The 7500-nt window shown below is 43.1% G+C and overlaps 1 protein-coding gene across 2 annotated transcripts in view; it reads left to right on the top strand.

Moving 5' to 3' along the window:
• ADISSP (adipose secreted signaling protein) overlaps window positions 1–7500 on the top strand; it is a 148226-nt gene that overhangs the window by 130990 nt on the left and 9736 nt on the right. The window lies entirely within an intron of this gene.

Raw genomic sequence — 7500 nt, 5'->3', positions numbered from 1 at the left:
GGGCCGTCCTCAAGGACCAGCTGACAGGAGGCTGGAAAAATATCATAAAAAGTATATACACACATACTGGTGTTATACTGCGACCAGCGATCGCCTCAGCCTGGATGTGCAGAGCTGGGGTGGCTTGGTCGGATTCCCTGACTAAAAATATTGATACCCTTGACAGGGACAGTATTTTATTGACTATAGAGCATTTAAAGGATGCATTTCTATATATGCGAGATGCACAGAGGGATATTTGCACTCTGGCATCATGAGTAAATGCGATGTCCATAACTGCCAAAAGATGTTATGGACACGACAGTGGTCAGGTGATGCAGATTCCAAACGGCACAAAGGTGTATTGCCGTATAAAGGAAGAGGAGTTATTTGGGGTCGGTCCATCGGACCTGGTGGCCACGGCAACTGCTGGAAAATCCACCGTTTTTTACCCTAAGTCACATCTCTGCAGAAAAAGACACCGTCTTTTCAGCCTCAGTCCTCTCGTCCCTATAAGATCATATCTGCCCAGGGATAGAGGAAAGGGAAGAAGACTGCAGCAGGCAGCCCATTCCCAGGAACAGAAGCGTTCCACCGCTTCTGACAAGTTCTCAGCATGGCGCTGAGACCGTACAGGACCCCTGGATCCTACAAGTAGTATCCCAGGGGTACAGGTTGGAAGGTCGAGACGTTTCCCCTTCGCAGGCTCCTGAAGTCTGCTTTACCAAGGTCTCCCTCCGACAAGGAGGCAGTATGGAAAAAAATTCACAAGCTGTATTCCCAGCAGGTGATAACTAAATTACCCCTCCTACTACAAGAAAAGGGGTATTATTCCACACTATATTGTGGTACTGAAGCCAGAAGGCTAGGTGAGACTTATTCTAAAAAAATTTTTGAACACTTACAAAGGTTCAAATCAAGATGGAGTCACTCAGAGCAGTGATAACGAACCAGGAAGAAGAGGACTATATAGTGTCCCGGGACATCAGGGATGCTTACCTCTATGTCCCAAATTTGCCCTTCTCACTAAGGGTACCTCAGGTTCGTGGTGCAGAACTGTCACTATCAGTTTCAGACGCTGCCGTTTGGATTGTCCACGGCACCCCGGGTCTTTACCAAGGTAATGGCCGAAATGATGATTCTTCTTCGAAGAAAAGGCGTCTTAAGTATCCCTTACTTGGACGATTTCCTGATAAGGGCATAGTCCAGGGAACAGTTGGAGGTCGGAGTAGCACTATCTCGGATACTGCTACAACAGCACGGGTGGATTCTAAATATTCCAAAATCGCAGCTGATCCGACGACACGTCTGCTGTGCCTAGGGATAATTCTGGACACAGTCCAGAAAAAGGTGTTTCTCCCGGAAGAGAAAGCCAGGGAGTTATCCGAGTTAGTCAGGAACCTCCTAAAAACAGTGCATCATTGCACAAGGGTCCTGGTAAAAATGGTGGCTTCCTATGAAGCAATTCCATTCGGCAGATTTCACGCAAGAACTTTTCAGTGGGATCTGCTGGACAAATGGCCCGGATCGCATCTTCAGATGCATCAGCGGATAACCCTATATCCAAGGACAAGGGTGTCTCTCCTGTGGTGGTTATAGAGTGCTCATCTTCTAGAGGGCCGCAGATTCGGCATTCAGGATTGGATGCTGGTGACCACGGAGCCCAGCCCGAGAGGCTGGGGAGCAGTCACACAGGGAAAAAAATTTCCAGGGAGTGTGATCAAGTCTGGAGACTTTTCTCCACATAAATATACTGGAGCTAAGGGTAAATTTATAATGCTCTAAGCTTAGCAAGACCTCTGCTTCAGGGTCAGCCGGTATTTATCCAGTGGGAAAAACATCACGGCAGTCGCCCACGTAAACAGACAGGGCGACACAAGAAGCAGGAGGGCAATGGCAAAAACTGCAAGGACTTTTCGCTGGGCGGAAAATCATGTGATAGCACTGTCAGCAGTGTTTCATCCCGGGAATGGAAACTGGGAAGCAGACTTCCTCAGCAGGCACGACCTCCACCCGGGAGAGTGGAAACTTCATCGGGAAGTTTTTTCCACATGATTGTAAACCGTTGGGAAATACCAAAGGTGGACATGATGGCGTCCCGTCTGAACAAAAAACGGGACAGGTATTGCGCCAGGTCAAGAGACCCTCAGGCAATAGCTGTGGACGTTCTGGTAACACCGTGGGTGTACCAGTCGGTGTATGTGTTCCCTCCTCTGCTTCTCATACCTAAGGTGCTGAGAATTATAAGACGTAGAGGAGTAAGAACTATACTCATGGCTCCGGATTGGCCAAGAAGGACTTGGTACCCGGAACTTCAAGAGATGCTTACAGAGGTCTTATGGCCTCTGCCGCTAAGAAGGGACTTGCTTCAGCAAGTACCATGTCTGTTCCAAGACTTACCGCAGCTGCGTTTGTCGGCATGGCGGTGGAAAGCCGGATCCTAAGGGAAAAAGGCATTCCGGAAGAGGTCATTCCTACCCTGGTCAAAGCCAGAAAGGAGGTGACCGCACAACATTATCACCACATGTGGCGAAAATATGTTGCGTGGTGTGAGGCCAGGAAGGCCCCACAAAGAAATTTCAACTCGGTCGTTTCCTGCATTTCCTGCAAACAGGAGTGTCTATGGGCCTCAAATTGGGGTCCATTAAGGTTCAAATTTCGGCCCTGTCGATTTTCTTCCAGAAAGAATTGGCTTCAGTTCCTGAAGTCCAGAAGTTGTCAAGGGAGTATTGCATATACAACCCCCTTTTGTGCCTCCAGTGGCATTGTGGGATCTCAACGTAGTTCTGGGATTCCTCAAATCACATTGGTTTAAAACCAGTCAAATCTGTGGATTTGAAGCATCTCACAGGAAAAGTGACCATGCTCTTGGCCCTGGCCTGGACCAGGCGAGTGTCAAATTGGTGGTTTTTTCTCAAAAAAGCCCATATCTGTTTGTCCATTCGGACAGGGCAGAGCTGCGGACTCGTCCCCAGTTCTCTCCCTAAGGTGGTGTCAGTGTTTTACCTGAACCAGCTTATTGTGGTGCCTTGCACCTACTAGGGACTTGGAGGACTCCAAGTTGCTAGATGTTGTCAGGGCCCTGAAAATATGTTCCAGGACGGCTGGAGTCAGGAAAACTGACTTGCTGTTATCCTGTATGCACCCAACAAACTGGGTGCTCTTGCTTCTAAGCAGACTATTGCTAGTTGGATGTGTAATACAATTCAGCTTGCACATTCTGTGGCAGGCCTGCCACAGCCAAAATATGTAAATGCCCATTCCACAAGGAAGGTGGGCTCATCTTGGGCGGCTGCCCGAGGGGTCTCGGCTTTACAACTTTGCCGAGCAGCTACTTGGTCAGGGGCAAACACGTTTGCTAAATTCTACAAATTTGATACCCTGGCTAAGGAGGACCTGGAGTTCTCTCATTCGGTGCTGCAGAGTCATCCGCACTCTCCCGCCCGTTTGGGAGCTTTGGTATAATCCCCATGGTCCTTTCAGGAACCCCAGCATCCACTAGGACGATAGAGAAAATAAGAATTTACTTACCGATAATTCTATTTCTCGGAGTCCGTAGTGGATGCTGGGCGCCCATCCCAAGTGCGGATTATCTGCAATACTTGTACATAGTTACAAAAATCGGGTTATTATTGTTGTGAGCCATCTTTTCAGAGGCTCCGCTGTTATCATACTGTTAACTGGGTTTAGATCACAAGTTGTACGGTGTGATTGGTGTGGCTGGTATGAGTCTTACCCGGGATTCAAAATTCCTCCCTTATTGTGTACGCTCGTCCGGGCACAGTACCTAACTGGCTTGGAGGAGGGTCATAGGGGGAGGAGCCAGTGCACACCACCTGATCGGAAAGCTTTACTTTTGTGCCCTGTCTCCTGCGGAGCCGCTATTCCCCCATGGTCCTTTCAGGAACCCCAGCATCCACTACGGACTCCGAGAAATAGAATTATCGGTAAGTAAATTCTTATTTTTCAGTGGTCTCTTCGTCTTTCCTACGTACTGCTTACCACACTCGCATTCCAAGAGATAAATGACTGATTGGGTATTACAGTTAATGAAGTCTTTGATTTTGTACACTTCTTTCTTCTCTATGTCTGTGAACGTTTTTCTGACTGGATGGAGGTACCTGCAGATATTACATCGGCCGCATTTAAAAGATCCAGTGCATTTTGGCAACCGCGTGTTTTCTTCAGATTCCTTACGTAGCATGCTTGGTGCTAAGACATCCTTAAGGTTCTTGGATTTTCTGAAGATTATCTCGGGGCGGGGAGGCAGAAATTCTTTAAGGACTGGGTCCATTAATAGGATGCCCCAGTGTTTGTTAAATGAGTCTTTGATGGATTTCTCATGGCGACTGTATGTTGTAATGAATGAAACGGAATCTTTTTTCTTTTCCTTAGGTTTGTATTCAAGTAATGTTGTTCTCTCTAGTGCTTTTGCTTTAAAAGCTGCTTCTTCCAAAATGTTAGCAGGGTATTCTTTATCCTCAAATCTATTTTTGTATTTCTCAATTTGTGTTTCGCATTCTTCCTGGTTACTGCAGTTTCTCTTTATTCTGTTGAATTGGGAGAAGGGGATATTATTTTTCCATTTCTTTAGATGACTACTTTTATAGTGAAGGTAACTATTTGTGTCGACCGGCTTGATGAAGTTCTTGGTTTCAATCCTTCCATCCTTCCCCTCTAAGATCAGATCGAGGAATTCAATGGATTCTTCCTCGATTTTCGATGTAAAAATAAGATTAAAATCATTCTTACTCAGGAAGTCCATGAATTTGTAAAACCTTTCTTCTGTGCCATCCCAGATGATTAAAATGTCGTCTATGTAACGACGGTAAAAAATCAGATGGTTCTTAAAATCATGATTGCCGTAAATAAAATTCTTCTCCCAACTGCCCATAAAAAGATTGGCGAAACTCGGTGCAAAAATCGTCCCCATAGCGGTCCCACATCGCTGCAGATAAAAGTGATCTAAAAATTTAAAATAGTTGTGTTGCAGAATAAAAAACATAACATCACAGATAAAATCTTTGTGAATCGTTGTTAGTGAGGTATCAGTTTCCATGAAATCTCTACATGCAAGTACTCCTTTTTCGTGGTTAATGCAGGTGTAAAGCGACTGAACATCTATTGTTGCCCACTTAAACGTGTTTTTCCATTCATGGTCTTTTATAGAGTTCAACACAGCGGTAGTATCCTTCAGGTATGATGGTAGTTCTTTGACATAAGGTTTGAGGAAGACATCTACATATTCTGATAAATTGGAAGTAAGTGAATCAATACCCGCCACAATAGGTCTTCCGGGCGGGTTTTCCAGATTTTTGTGAATTTTAGGCAGAAAATAGAAGATAGGGGTAATGGGGTCCGTTTTCATCAGAAATTGGAACTCTTCCTTGGTAATAACGTCTGTGCGTAGACCGCGCACCAAAAGTATTCTCAATTCATCAACAAAAGTATTTTTGGGGTCACTAGATAATTTGGTGTATGATGTCTCATCTTCAAGTAGTCTCTGTGCCTCGTTGATGTATTTTTGGCGGTCCATGATGACCAAACCCCCCCCTTTGTCAGCTTGTTTTATCACAATTTCTTGGTTCTTCTGTAGTTTCTTAAGAGCTTCTTTTTCACGGTTAGTGATGTTCCTCTCTTTAATTGTGTCCAGGTTGGTTTCACATAGATCCTTTTTTACCATCTCATAGAAGATATTCACATTACTACCTTTTGACTCTAACGGATAAAATTTCGAGGTTGGTTTTAGACCTGACTTGGATTGATTTTCATAGTTACTGATAACAGCATCCTCTTTCCTTAAAAAATGTCTTTTTAATGTTAGTTTTCTGATGAATTTATTTAGATCGATAAAAGTTTCAAATTTGTTGAGACCTCCCGTGGGTGCGAAAGTGAGGCCTTTGTTGAGTAAGGATATTTCCGGTTGTGACAATGTATGTTTTGAGAGATTAAAGATTCCTTTTTCCTTTATGTCCATCAATTTAATGTTCTTTTCTTGTTTTCTCTCCCTCCTACCGCCCCGTCTTCCTCTTCTTCTGTATATCTTCTTTTCAGAGGTGATGCCAAGCGTATGTCTTCCTTCAGGGAGTTTCTTGGGGCTTCTTTTGGTCTTGTTCCTGTTCTTTGGGCCAAAAAAGTCTGATCGCTATTGGAATTTATTCTTTGTAGTGTTGCGAATCTGTTCTGCATCCTTAGGGTAGGAGATGGTGTGTTTATTTCTTGATTTCGTGACGGTTTCCCTTTAACTGGTACAGTTTTCCAGTACTGTCTGTCTGTTTGATTAGATTGTTGATTTATGGTTCCAAACCTGCTCCAATGTTTTACTTTTCCCTGTTCATAGTCTGTTTTGTCCCTGAGAAATTTTTTCTCCTTATTCTTTGTGACCTCTTCTTCAATGTGTTCCATTTTCCTATTAAGAACCTTTTCATTAATTTTGTAGTCCTCTTTGTCTTTAAATGGTTCAAGTTCTGTTTCTTTGCACTTGATATTCTTTTCCAATTCTAGGAGGGAGTTCTTTTTTTCCTCAACCAAAAGTTTCATTAGGTCAATGGAACAGTTGTGTAATGTTTTATCCCATTTTTCTAAAAAGGCTGCATCAAGGTTGCCGAATGTGGGTTGCTTTAGAAGTCTAAGCCCCCTAGGTATTCTGTTCACCGTGATATAGTGTTCTAAACCTTTAATGTCCCACCATGTTTTCACTTCTTTGGTGAGGAGTCTTTCAATACCCCAAAAAAGATCATCCAAATTACATGGTGGGGAGGTTTCATTGGATTGTTCTTTTTCATTAAATATTTTTTGGCACCAATTTTGTCGTTTGGTTGCCCGATCTGAGTTTCTCCACATTTTTAAATTAATATTGTAATAACACCAGGCCGCAATAAAAGGTTACCAGAAGTAAAACGGAAATGGGGGAGTTATTGCGCCACTTGTGTTTAACAATTATTAAAATAGAAAATATAAAACATGTGAAGTTAAAAATAGACACTCCCTAAAAATTCAAAAGGGTGTCAGCTGGCCCCTATACAAGGATGGTAATTCCCTGCAATGTACAAGGATTTAAAAGAAAGGGGGGGAGGGGGAGTAGCGACCAATGGTGTCTTAAAAACTCACAATAAAAGGTATAGAATATAAGAACAATTTATTCACATAAAATAGGGTATTCACATAAAATTTGTTGCATAAAAATAACAGGTCTCTTTAAAAAATGGGATAAAAACAATTTACACAGTTCTACGTATATTACCAGTTAAAAGAACAAATAAAAGAATTATAACTTAACTGGATGTAGGTCACTGTCAGGTTGCCCAACGCGTTTCGTCACACAGACTTCATCAAGGGGTATTTAACAGAGTGGGACCATGCCTCTATTTATACCAGTGGTAATCTAGTGGTAATTATGACATCACTTCCTGTTTGTACAGGATGTTTGCAGTACAGGCTGTGATTTAACTAATTTCTAGTCTTATATACTCTGAACAGGTATTAATATATAGTGCAATGTATATTATATAATCTTAAAGT

Source organism: Pseudophryne corroboree, chromosome 1, assembly GCF_028390025.1.
Source record: "Pseudophryne corroboree isolate aPseCor3 chromosome 1, aPseCor3.hap2, whole genome shotgun sequence".
Taxonomy (NCBI): Eukaryota; Metazoa; Chordata; class Amphibia; order Anura; family Myobatrachidae; genus Pseudophryne; species Pseudophryne corroboree.
Note: the sequence above shows the minus strand (reverse complement) of the source record. Positions and strands in the feature narration are given on the sequence as shown.